The sequence below is a fragment of the Tamandua tetradactyla genome, chromosome 7 (assembly GCF_023851605.1).
Source record: "Tamandua tetradactyla isolate mTamTet1 chromosome 7, mTamTet1.pri, whole genome shotgun sequence".
Taxonomy (NCBI): Eukaryota; Metazoa; Chordata; class Mammalia; order Pilosa; family Myrmecophagidae; genus Tamandua; species Tamandua tetradactyla.
The window spans coordinates 54,871,765-54,885,260 of NC_135333.1; the positions used below are offsets into that span (position 1 = coordinate 54,871,765).

The 13,496-nt window shown below is 36.8% G+C and overlaps 1 long non-coding RNA gene across 1 annotated transcript; it reads left to right on the forward strand.

The window, feature by feature from the left end:
- Positions 1 to 8,418: 8,418 nt before the first annotated feature.
- Positions 8,419 to 12,437, forward strand: LOC143689669 (uncharacterized). The gene is made up of 3 exons (XR_013178875.1): positions 8,419 to 8,632; positions 9,665 to 9,727; positions 12,207 to 12,437. It is a non-coding gene; the product is annotated as an uncharacterized LOC143689669 (long non-coding RNA).
- Positions 12,438 to 13,496: the final 1,059 nt, after the last annotated feature.

The window sequence follows — 13,496 nt, forward strand, 5'->3', positions numbered from 1 at the left end:
TAGAAAGTATCAGGTACCCGGGCACCTTTGGTAGTCCTGTTGAACCTCGGTTTGCCCCACTGGTTAAATGGTGTTATAACTACTGTCCCACCTACTTCACAGTGTTGGTGTAAGAATTGTGTGTGATATTGGTTGGAAACCTGTTCCATAAGCTGCAAAGTGCTCTAAAGCTTGGAGGTATAATCTACTTATGTTTTCCCTCTTTCCTGAAAGTGTGTCTTTGTGCACAAAGATCCTCTCCCCAACCTGTTTCAACTGATTTTTCAGATTCACCTTTCTCCCAGAAATCTTCTCTGATCCCTCAGTGGATTATCGAACTCTGAACTTCCAACTCACTACTTCCATATACTTATATTAATTGCACATCCATTTCGAATTCATCATTAGATCCCATGATGTAGGATAATTTTACTCATAGGCATAAACTTACACATCCCACGCCCCACTACATAGTGTTGGGGGTTATACAACATGCTTTATTTTCATCTCACATCCCTCTTCCTTTCACTGCTGAGCCCCCGCCTCGTCCTTTACATTACATTGCAGAAAGCCCTCCTCATGCTCCCCTCCCTTGGCAGAAGATGATTCTTTGTCATAATAAAAACACTGAAAAATTACCTTGATCACTTAAATGCTTTAATTTAAGATTTATACTAAACATTTTTCTATTAAAATTTTAACTTTAAAGTTTTTGTTAAATATTTAATTTTATGTTTCAGACTTTGCCTGTATCTACTCAAAAGTAATGCCTGTAGTCCATGAACAAAAAGAATAAACTTGCTTTACAACTGACTAACTGGATTTTCTCTCTTAAAAAATAGTTCCGGACACATTGTCTCTTACAAATCCCATTCTGCTCAAAACAAAGTGCTTGTCAACAAATGTAGTTAATGTTTTCCTCACGTATTTGGGAATATTTTGCAGGTCAAATAATTGTGATTGACAGTGAAAGGGTATATGGCCCTCTTTGAGGTATCTTTAGGATCATTTACAGTTCCATTTAGACAACAGTAAAGAGGCTGGAAGAGTAACAGTTGGCTGTTGAAGTACCTTGATATTTTCCTAAGCTCATTTTCATTTATTAGTTTCTTTAAAAATTACTTGAGGATGGACCCAGACATAATGTCACAAAAACACGAAAACTTTGTGCTGAAATAATTGTCTTTCAAGAATCTATTTAGTAGCCACAGAAATTTTATTTTAATGTTTTCTATTTCCTTTTAAGCATCATTTGAACAATAAATGTTAATTTTCTCATTCAAGGATTGAATAGTCTCACTGTACCTCACCTCCTTGGAAGACTATTCTTTGCTCAACAAAATACTATGCAAGGAATAATTTTCATGGTAATTTAGCTATCTGCTCTCCAAATTATACATTCTCAAAACACTACATTAAATATAAGCTTTAATAAAGTGCTTTGTGCAAGTTTGCATAATCCAAGCAAGGTTCACAAAGTTCTTTGCAAACTTTGTTTAATTAAACACAACACCACACCTTTGCCTTAAATGTAATGATCATAATTTTTTGCAGACAATTTTTAATGAGTTTGCACTTCGCTATACCCCTCTCATATATTTTCCTCTCCTTCCAGGCACAGGTGATGAAATTGTGATCAACATTATGAAACTGGATCACAATTATTTCTTTAATGAAAACAAACCAAGCCTTGTGCCATAGGTGTGGAAATCCATATTGCTATGCTCCTCAATTGCAGGCATATTTTGTAATTAACGCTTTGGGCCAAACACACGGTGTAAATTATATGGAAAAGCGAGAAGGCATGTTCTATCCCATGCCGTTGCCAGGTATGTTTCATATTTAGATATAAACAGTGAAAGAAATTCAAATTTCACAACAGTTGAGTCATTTCTGCCACTGCAAATACTTGTAGTTTATTTGTAGGTTCTCATAATTTTATTAATAACAGAGTTGGTCTCTTTGGTTGGGATTTTTTTTTCAATTAAATTTTTATACTCCTTCCATGTTATTCCTGCTTATTTCACTCATTACTAAGCAATAATTCAATAAAAGCCTCTCCCAGAGAGCAACTCAAACCTCAAACACTCATCGAGTGCCTGTTATGCACAAAGCAAGGGGTGAGTCGGGGTGGGACTGGGAGAGGGAAGTGTAGCATCTGATATGACCACAAAGTTGCTGACATCTCATGTAGCTCCCATCTAAAAACCAAGGATTCCTGTGCATGAATACACAGGAACCAAACTGTCAGAGTTTGATACCCTGGATATTCCCTTAAAAGAGGCATTATTCTGCCTCTGTTGCAGAAGTGTCTGAGGACAAATCAAAAGTGAGGCAAATGTTTCTCTTTCCTTTACAATTACTTTAAGTGCTGAGGTCCTTAAGATGTCCTTAGGGTGACATCTCACTAAGTCCATTAGAATATCCTGAGTTTCTACAGTAAAGTCCTGGAACAGATTGGAAAGAAACTTCAGCTTCAATGTAATGAAAACAAGATGAAGGTATTGCTTTAATGATATATTCACCTTGACCCTTCCCATTTTGCTAGGCTTCATTGAGGAAAGAGAGTTACATGAGCATAACAGAATGATTATTCATTAAAAAATTATCAACATTTTTATGCAGTACATCCAATTCAAGTTCTCATGTTAGTAAAAACATATTCTAAACCACCATTATGAAAGCAAGTCAATCAATGGTTCTTATAAAAATATTGCAGAGCATATATGGATTTTTCTCCCACATTATTTCTAGCTCTTTTCTAGTCTAGAAAATATATCTATTAATATACAATCTTTTAAATTGCATTCTTATTTTAATAATAATCACAAATTAATGGTGTGTAGTCGCATGCCCATTTACTTGGAGGAACATAACCCTATGCTTCAATAACTAAAACTTCTATTACCACAAACTAATTAAAAGGCCTTGTGGTACAGTAATCAGAAAAACAGGTGTTTCATTTAGTTTCCCTCCCTTCAAGGTTGAATAATTGCAATTCAGACTTCTCTGCTATTCCCTTAAAGTCAAAGGAAGTCATATAGCCCTACACTGCCTATCACACAATAATATCCTTCTGTCCCACCCCAGGATTTTGCCGGAATATAAACCACAAAGAGATAGCAAACTGTTTTTACAATGCAATACATTAAATTATGAGTGGGATTTTTCATGATAGTTTTTGAAAATTTGGTATCCTCAAAAGAAAGAAAAAGACATCAGTCCTGTTTATTTCTCTATTCCATAGAATATATAGTTTTTAACATCTTTGAACAGATGCATCCCACTATGAGATATATAGCCCATTCTTATTTTCCCAAATATAATCATCTGATCAGATCCACATCTCAAGGATATATTCTTGTGAGTTCAGGGTTCATTACATGCTATTTTATAGTAACTTTGGAAGGTTTCCCCCTTATCCCTACTTATTAATTATTTAGTCTCTGACATTTTTCAATAAAACATTTCATCAAGCACTCCAGTCCAACAAATGATGGGCATGAAAACCATACTGGCAATGCAAAATGAATGGATTAGGGTTGAAAATAATGAGTTTGGTGGAGTACATCTGTCACTGTGAATTATTATTGTAGAGCATAATAGAGCAAAGCACTACAAAAATAAAACTTGTCTTCTCTAGTTAAAGGTGAGACAACAACCTCTAATGAGATACAGAAATTCAAGTGTGAGGTATTAATTGTGCATACAACAGGCTTATCTGCTTGCCCAATCTTATATTTTTGCATATATATGACTTTAGAGGGAAAAGCTCTGTCGCTAAAGGTAGTGACAGTTCATTGTAGCCTCTCTAATTGTCCAAATATTTCTGGCTGACATTGCCAGGAACCTTCAAAGACATTTTATTTTGCTTGGCCATACCTGACCACGTAGGGAAACAAACAAATAAAAAACACTTGAGAATGTGACTAGGAAGTAGCAGACCCAAGTTTGGGCCTTGATTCATCCATTAACTTGTTCTATGGTACCATGGCCTCTTCACACTGATCTTCTGTATAACTAGAGCTTTGAACTAAATAGTCTTTCAATTCACCTCCAGCTTCTAAACATTCCTGGATTGTACTTGTAACAGATTTTTCTAATCAAGTAAACTGGCTATTTTTAACTTCTATAGGCAGAAGGTCGGCAGTAGAACTTACTTGAAGAGTTGCCTCTTTTAGTAACACAAACATAAAACAAGTTGATGCCCACTACACAGGGAAAAAAAAGGTGTAATAGAATATTTTATTTCACTTGGCAACATCGTCCAATCTGAGCAGGGAAAATCTGAAAGAAAAGTTGTGGTTGGGTCAGTTTGCACAAAGAGCCTTCTGCAAAGGGGAGCATTATAACCCACACTCCAGATTTTGGAGTTAGTACAACCTGGCTGAGTAGTCCTTGATGATACTAAGTTGTTCAGCAGAAAAAGAGCTGAGATCCCTAGAGGAAGGAAGACTTGGGCTTGTGAGCAGGCTCAACATGGCCTGTCAGTTTGCAGTGAGAGCTGGTCCCCTCATACTGTCTTGATGAGGGGAGAGCTGGGAAGCTATGAGCCACTCCCTCCTGGCTCAGCGTTATGCTTTCTTGAACAGAGACCATGAGAGCATGAGCTACAAGAGTGGAAGGAATCCAGGCTTTCAAAGCATCACCTCAGCAAAGCAAAGCATCTATCTGAGTGGGTAGAATGAGTTTTCAATGCAACAGCTTTCCCCAGAGAAACAGAATCAGCAGGAAATAAATAAATATATATATATATATATATATATATGCAGATGTATTCATATATGCATGTATATACATATGTCTGTCTGTCTATCTATTTCCAATGCAGGGTTGTGAAGAGGCTGTGATCGTGGATGTCCTATTAATAAGGCCAGGCTGAATTTCAAAAGATTAACTGGGAAAAATATATATATTAATGTGAAGAATTTGTAACCAAAGTTGGTGAACTAACTCAATTGGTTTCACATTTTTACTAACTTTTTTTATAGTTACAAAGTAATACATTTTTAATGTACAAAGCTTGGAGACCATAGACAGAAAAAAAGAAAAATCAGCACTAATATCCCCATTCAGAAATAAGAGAAAAAACTCTGTCACTAAAGGTAAAGGGTTCATTGTGGCCCCTGTAATAGACCAAATATTTCTGGCTGACATTTTGAGACATCATGCTGGATATAATAACATCTTTTACAAAAATGTGATCGCATTGCTTTGCTTACTTAGCAAAATACTGTAAACATTTTGCCACCCGTTTAGCAAACGTGCCATGTGACTTTAATGGGCACACTCTATCCCATAACCCATAACTTGGCTTGCCCTCTTTTGGTGAATTTTTTTTTAATTCAGGACATTCAAATTTATTTCCAGTTTTTAAGTAACACTAAAATAAATAGCATGAACATGTCCCTTTATAAGTATCTGTGATTATTGCTGTAAAATTGAATTTGGGGCTGAAACCATAAGATTTTATAGCTTTTGACCAGAAAATATCATGGACCTCTCTGCAATAATTGTTGTGATGTCATTCAGTTCTAGAACAAGAATCAGCCCTATGAGCCTATTCAGAGGGACTCTGGGAAGGGCCATCATTGCGGAAAGAGCATGACCCCATTTAAAAAACCAGGTTGTGAAGCCCACGAGAAAGCCATAGAGTATTTGAAGACTTTATGAATGAACCTCAAACATACAATATTGAGGAACTGTCAAAATAGCACGAGACTTGTTTTTTTTAAGTAATAAGCATGTAGGGAAGTAAAGAGATGATCAGGTAGAAATTGAAATACTCCTTTCTTAGAAAACATAAAATAACGAGGATTACTGCTGCTTACATAGAGCCTGAGAATGGAATTTTCCTCTCTCTACTTCTTTTCATAGAAGAAATATGACAGTAGTAAAGCAAGGAGTTAGGATGAAGGTCACCACCATTTTACATAAGCCTCACAAGTCAGGCATGGAAAGGAGATCGCTAGTGAATGATGCAAAGAGAAATTACTGATATGTGAGAAAAGCTTTTTGGAAGAGTTCTTGATGCTAAAGTTCTTTGAAGCAACAGAGGCTTTTAGAGCTTTATCCATTTCCCAATAGGTTTGATGATTAGGTAGCATGCGGGGCAATTTTTCTCCAACCATGGAGGAAAACAGGGTTCTATTAAGGAGGAAGTAAGCAGTTATAATGTAGCAAGTGGACATCATGATTGAGTAAACGTACCTAGTTATATTTGTCTTAAAATTTTATTTTAAATTATAAGCTTATATAAATACATTTACATGCTTCTATTAAGTCATCTAAATGAAGTTTTAGAATATAGAAAGTGAATTTTAAATGGTAAAATCGTACTATAATATGTCTCCCAAATAGTACTCACATAGGCGTAGCTAACAGAAGTCTTGCTGGAGAACCCATGATATCAGGTCTTATGGTTGCATCACGGAGAGTCACGTGGGGAAAACAAGACAAAACAAAACAATGTAATGGCAAAATAAATAAAGATATAAACTTTTTGGCGGGCCGCGGTGGCTCAGCGGGCAAAGTGCTTGCCTGCTATGCCGGAGGACCTCGGTTCGATTCCCGGCCCCAGCCCATGTAACAAAAACGGAGAAACAGAATACAATAAAAACAAGAAAATGTTTAAAAATGTTTCCCTTTCTTCCTTCCTTCCTTCCTTCTATCCTTCCTTCCTTCTCTCTGTCTTTCCTTTAAAAAAAAAAAAAAAAAAAAAAGATATAAACTTTTTTTAGAAAAGAAACTTTTGTAACAGATGAAATGGGAAATTGTCGGGTAGGAACATTAGTCCAGTGCTAAAAGGTGATAGACCTCCAGACAAATGGTCTCACGTGCCACTCAGTTGCAGAACAACTTGGTTACAAGTTCTTGTTTGCAACTAATTTCAAAATGCGTTATTTTCATTCCTATAGATCAAAGAAAAATTGAAGTTCTTCAAGATAGAAGCAAGTCAAAGTATAAAACCTTCCTCTTGAATAATCTTGACTTCCTTTGGCTTAAGAAACAAAAAAAAACTTAAATGCCCCTACAGATAAAAAAAAGAAAACCTCCAAAATGCAACATCACTGTGAATTCAGGCAGCAACAAAAGCCAGGAGAGGAGTCCCTATCCACACTGAATCTTGCAAAAAGCAAATTGAACAAATGCCCTGGGCCTATCCAACTCCCACCTCCCTCTTACACACACATTCACACAAACATACATACATGTGATCACAACCATTACTCACATCCCTCCTGTGCCCTCCAAAAAATGCCTGGAAAGGAAAAGCAGCTTCACCAAGATGTATATGGGAGGGAGGGTTGGGTAATGGGGAAAAGCCTGTGTTCAGATTCCTTTCTTAATCTTCTATGCCAAAACACACTTGAGCAGCACTTAGATGCTCTGAGGGAAAGAGATAAGAGATAATTCCAAGCCAAATTGTCTTTAAAATATAACTATAATAGAAGATAATGCTTGACTATGTATTTACCTGTGAGTACCATTGAGCTTTTGGGAAAAAGCTGAAACTCCTGGATTAAAAACAGTGCTAAAACAGTTAAACAAGAAGTTCAGAACTGCTGATGTGAAAGTAAAAATAAAATGCTTAAGACAAAACACCAAGGTAAATCAGTATTGCAGAGCAAAACATAAACATTATGTATATTACGCATATACATTATAAAATTCACTGACAAAGTATCATATACAACAAAACTGTGAGGTCAGTTATGGAATAATTCAATCGTATACTTTGGAATTAAGACAGGTACTTTGAAACAGTTATGGCTCTTAATCTTTTGTTATATTTACTTTTAAACCTTAAATGTAAATAAAGGCACTAATATCCCTTGTATAAAAACTACAACATTTGAAAATTAAAGTAAAATTTAAAACTTGCCATTTTAAAAATTACATGTATTTTATGATACCATATGTATAAAATTATGTATTCCTATTGATCTACTTATTCTCCTTTGCCAAAGTCCACTTATATACTGCTCTGCAACTATCATCTACCTCGTTACAAAGAGATATCTAAGATTATGTCCATTAAATGTAAATGCTACTTGGGTGGTGCAATGGTGACTCAGTGGCAGAGTTCTCGCCTGCTATGCCAGAGACCTGGATTTGATTCCTGGTGCCTGTCCATGCCCAAAAAATTAACAAAGTACATGCTGTTTAATTCAAGGTGGTAGGGTTCGTGGTGATTTATTGTTTTCCCCCATATTTTCCATTCTTTTATTTTTTAAAAAAAAGTGTATAATTCTTTAATTTTTGTTAAAGAAAGTAATTCTTAGAAAAAGTCAACAAGATATTAACATCTCAAAAACAAGTTCTAAAAAATGTGTGCAGTTATTTCATATTTCTAACTACTATACACTTTTTATGGGTATACACTACAGGTGAACACAGATAAACATAGAGAGGCATTAGAATGTCTAGAGGAGAAAGTTATCCAGCCTCAGGATGCCAGAGTTCTAAAGAGTCATAAAGACTGAACAGGAGTTACCCACATAGACTGAGGAGAGAACATTTAAGGAGGTGGACAGTATTCCAGGGCCTGTGAGCTGGACATGCAAAGAACGAGAAGATGTGGCTGGGAGAGTTCAGGGAACTTTAAATGTTCCACCTTTACTGGAGTGAAGAATGCAAATGACTCAGAATGGTAAGAAATGAGGAACAAGAGACCTGGACCATGTTGTCATGAAGTTTCTAGTCTAGCGAGTCACGCAAGCCAACACATAAATGCATGCAGTCTGAGAAGCATAAAACCAGGAAGAAAAGCAGAGTGCTACAGGATAAATAAAGAGCTTCCCTAATCTAAACTTGGGGTCATGACAGGTTTCCTGGCAGAAGTGACATTTTAGCCAACCATAAGAACCAATAGGAATTAGTATGGGAAAAAGCAGGAAACTGTTGAATCTGGTAGCCTGTATTCTTGTTGATGATTGTATACTTAAATAGCTTTTACAGTCCGGCCACATGATTGTGAAAACCTTGTGACTGACATTACCTTTACCCTGTGTATGGCTAGATGAGTAAGGAAGTAAAGATCAAAAAATGGATAAATAATAGGGGGGTGAGGTTCTTTTTTATTTTTATTTTTTGGAATAATAAAAATCTTCTAAAACTGATTGTGGTAATGGACGCACAACTATTTAATGATACTGTGTGCCACTGATTTTACACTTTGGATGATTACATGGTGTGTGAATATATCTCAAACTGCATTAAAAAATTAAAAGAGGTGTGGGCCATCGTGGCTTAGCAGGCAGAATCTTCGCCTGTCTTACTGGAACCCAGGTTCGATTCCCAGCGCCTGCCCATGCAAAAACAAACAAACAAATTTAAAAGAATAGGCAACACTGAGAGAAGAGCATCAATTTTAGTGCCAGAGACAGGGAAGGTATGACTAAGGCATTCATTCAAAAGTAAGGCAGGGGATAAGGCAGGCACTTAATGGGGAGTGTGAGAGAAGGACAAGCAGAAGAGCAGAATCCCCATTCCGAAAGGGTCTACCCTACCAGCCATGCGGAAGAGTTTTATCTTTAGCCTTTTACCTGAGGGCCCTGGGGGCCATTGAGAATCTCAAGGTTAGTTCCGAAGCATGGAAAGCTCAACTCTGCCTGTTGGCGTCATGGGTTGGAGGTGGGCAAGGGAGAATTAGGGGATATTTAGACAGCCGTTTCTTCCACAGGCCATGGATGACAGCATCTCCATCTTAAGTGCCATAGAACAAAAGGTCATAAAGAATGTACAGGTAAATCATCTGGCCTCTGAACGAACACTGTTGGGCTCACAGACTATTTGCAAAGAGCTATTCTTCACTGGTGATATAAAGTCCAGATTACAAAATCTGCTTCCAGATGTTAGGCCCAGGCTTAAACCCAATCTAGTGGGAAAGTTCTTATACTGAGTACAGCCCTGATGCCACAGGGGCATGGCACGTTTTATGTGTTTTTTAAAACAGATTAAAAAAAAAACCTCTGAACAAATAAGCCCCATGGCACTGGGCAGTCATCAAGTACACTTCGCCCCTTCTGGGTATAAAACTACCTTCAGTCCTAACTGAGGAATCGCTTTATCTCTGGGTTATCTTTCATCAGTGCCTGTCAATGGAATATCATAATCCCAGGTTGAGAAAAACAATTCCTATGGAGTTAGAGAAACAGAAATGTTTCTGCTAATGGAAATCCCCTCCACTTTTAACCAATACTTTATTCATGTTGTAAAATACCACTTTGGTCCTGTTTTTAATTGTCTGAAGTATTTCCTGTTTTAATTCGTAAACTAAAGATGGGACAAACCCAAGAGCATCTTGGGCCAATTCCAGATCATCGCAAAACTAGAAAGTAATAGCCAACTCATCAGGGTTGCCACCCTTGACAGATTATATGGAGACATTTAAAAATTAAGAATCAGATAATCTTAGGCTTATCAAAGGCAGAGATTCTGAGGTGACTAGTAAAAAAATCAAAGAGAGTCCAGTCTGTTTGACAGTGACCAATCATATTTATATGTAATCTGAGGGAGATAAGCATATGCAGCCTAGAAAAGTATTTTGTGGGTAACGTTAAAAAGTGTAGGAATGAATCACCTTTTGACTTACACAGCCGATTTTTCTTTCCTTGTTTCTTTTCCACTTGACTTTGCAATTCGAGGACCCTGATCAGTGTTAGATTTGTGAACCCCAAAATTCATTCCATCCCTGAAACTGTGTAGCTGTCATAATGACAACCATAGAATTAGAGAATTTTAGAAATAGAGGAAAGTGCATTCAATATTTATTTATTGGGCATCTATTTGGGGTTGGGCCCTCATCCAATCCCATTGTATAAACGCACGGAGTCAGCCGCAGACTTAATGACTTTTCTGAGGTCATTTGGTCAAGTAGCTGCACAGCCAGGCCTGGAATCCAAGGCTGTCCTTTTCCCCACTGGGCCACACTTACTATCCATCCACAGACATTTCAATATTATGCCCAGAGACATGCAGACAAGCCACAAATTATCTTTCTTCAGTATACTATTCTATCTTTATTTGGGGAAAGTTTATAAATAAATGAATAAATGTCCTCATAGCTACCTGGACTGGGGACTGAACTAAATTTTACAATTTACAAGCCATGAGCCACAAACAAGTAAAATGTCAATAAACATGAAAACCAGAGAACATAACCCATTGAACTATCCATGAAAAAAAAATCAAGTTACAGGATCTTTGTCTGCAGGATATGGTGTAGAAAAGACAGGGAGCAAAGCTTTGATAAGCTGGTAGAATTCTTAAGGCAATTAAGAACTAGTGTCTTCACATAATGAGAATTTGCAATGGGTCTTTTAGGGAAAGAGAATGCCTTTCTACCTACCCAACTTTAGATTCATAACAGCACTACCATGTGGCGAAGAATCACTATATCACCAGTAATATATCAAATGTATTTTCTCAAATAACATGTGGTAATAATTTAAATATTCCACAAAGTCTACTGAATTTGGTTATTAAACATCTTCAGTTTTTCACTTATATCCCACTTATAAATTACTTTGCCAAATAATGTATCATGTTTTCTTCATTATTGTTTCAAAATGCAGCACAACTATCTCATTTTTTTCTCATTTTCAGAAATTAAAGTTTAGAAAAATTAATCAGTGGCAGAGGTGCTGCAATCTATAGCAACCCAGACAGCAGTCTGCTGACATATATTGCTTCTCTGTGCAGAGCAAGGAAAATACTGTCAAAACCAACTCCCTCACAATGGTTTCAGTAATGTATCAGTTATGTAAAAGTCAGTTTTTAATCCTAATCTTGATTTCTAACATGCCTCTTTTACTTGTATCAGTATATACTCAGAAATGCAAGCTCCTTTGGATATATGCCTAAATTAGGAAGGTGAATGAGCTACTAAAATCATCACTATGCATGTAAAATCTAAGCAAAAATCTTGCTTTTTAAATTATCCACAAAAATAACTCTTCCAGGGGAAATGCTATCAAAACACCAGAATTCTCTGGACCAACTCGTTGAACAGATCACACATTACAGTAGTTTGGGAAAACAAGGAGCCTAGAGGCCAGATTTTGCCGATCTAGATTTCTTGTGGGTTTCCCACACCTACAGCTAAAGATGGGGCAAGTTTCCATACATGAGCATGAGGTATAGCCGTGGGAAAAGAGAAGGGGATGGTAAGTAAATTCTTTAAGTGACTGTTTTTGCTCTGACTTTTTTTTATGGCCTTCAAGCCTTCCAGTTGGTGACTGACAATGTGACTGACAACTAATCTGGACACAAGAAGCACAGCTGCCAGTGAGCCCCCAACCACACCTTGAATAATTATTATAGTCCTCCAGTTGCAACACATAATAAAATTGCCTCCCTACCCTTAATTTTGGTAAAGGAGAGTTGATTAATTCATATTAATAAAAATGCCTTGGCAAACACAGGCGAAAACTCTTCTATTGATGCAATCAACAATTTTTTCTCCAGGTAATTGCCACTTGGGCTGAGAAATTGAAAGTATGCCAGCCTGAAACGCTTTTAAAGGCTTCAGTCAACATTCTCTGCAGAAATGAAGAAATAAAAAGCCAGAGGGCAGGATCAGGGACCTTACACTCCATTCTTAACATTGCCCAGCAACATGTATTTATATTACCAAGATTTGTTCTCCAAATCTGACCTGAGGTTGACCTCTAAATTTGACCAGGGAAGAGAAAGGACAGGGGCCATATAGTCCAGGAAAACTAGAAACAAGCTGTCTTATTAAATTACCCATATTTGCAACTAAACTTAAAATAACACAGACCCGCCAGCCTTCAGCCCTAAGGGCTGCATCTTACTCTCGTGTACAATAAAACGACACGGTAGTTCTGGCCTCATTTATTTTATTTCTTTGGCTCTTCATCTGCTTCCAAACAAATAGATAAGAGGGTCTATTCCCCCACTTAATTTGCTATAAAATCCTGTCTTAAAGCAAAAACATACATTGCAGGAAAAAAAAGTGTAAATGTTGCCTTTAGAGAAGCAGTATTTGAATGGTTTCTACCAATGCACAGAAGAATTTTTAGTTATCTTTTAAAGATAAACACCAAGCATGTATTTATTTTGGGAATTTTGAGTTATTAGGATTTTACATTGTAAGAGAGCTGTGGAGAGATGAAGATATTTGAAATGGGATCTAAGATTTCTTGACTTTGACCCTAAGTACCTCTGGTCTCAGTCCATATTACTGTATTCTGTACTAACTGGTTATATCAGCAGTCCAGTAGAATTGGATCATTTAGGTAATCATATACAATGTATGCATAGCTTGATGAGTTTGGTCATCTCCTACAACTATGTATTTAACCAGTTTATCTTTGGTTTTGAACCCATTGAATTGCTCTAGTTAATCTCTCCCTCATTACAAGGGGAATGAAATCAAGGTTGTGTAACACTGGAGCCTTTATAGTATCTTGTCCTAAGGGTACATGGCATGGGACACCTTAGCAGTGATGAAAACATTTTATGAGATCCTATTTATACTTGAGAATTAA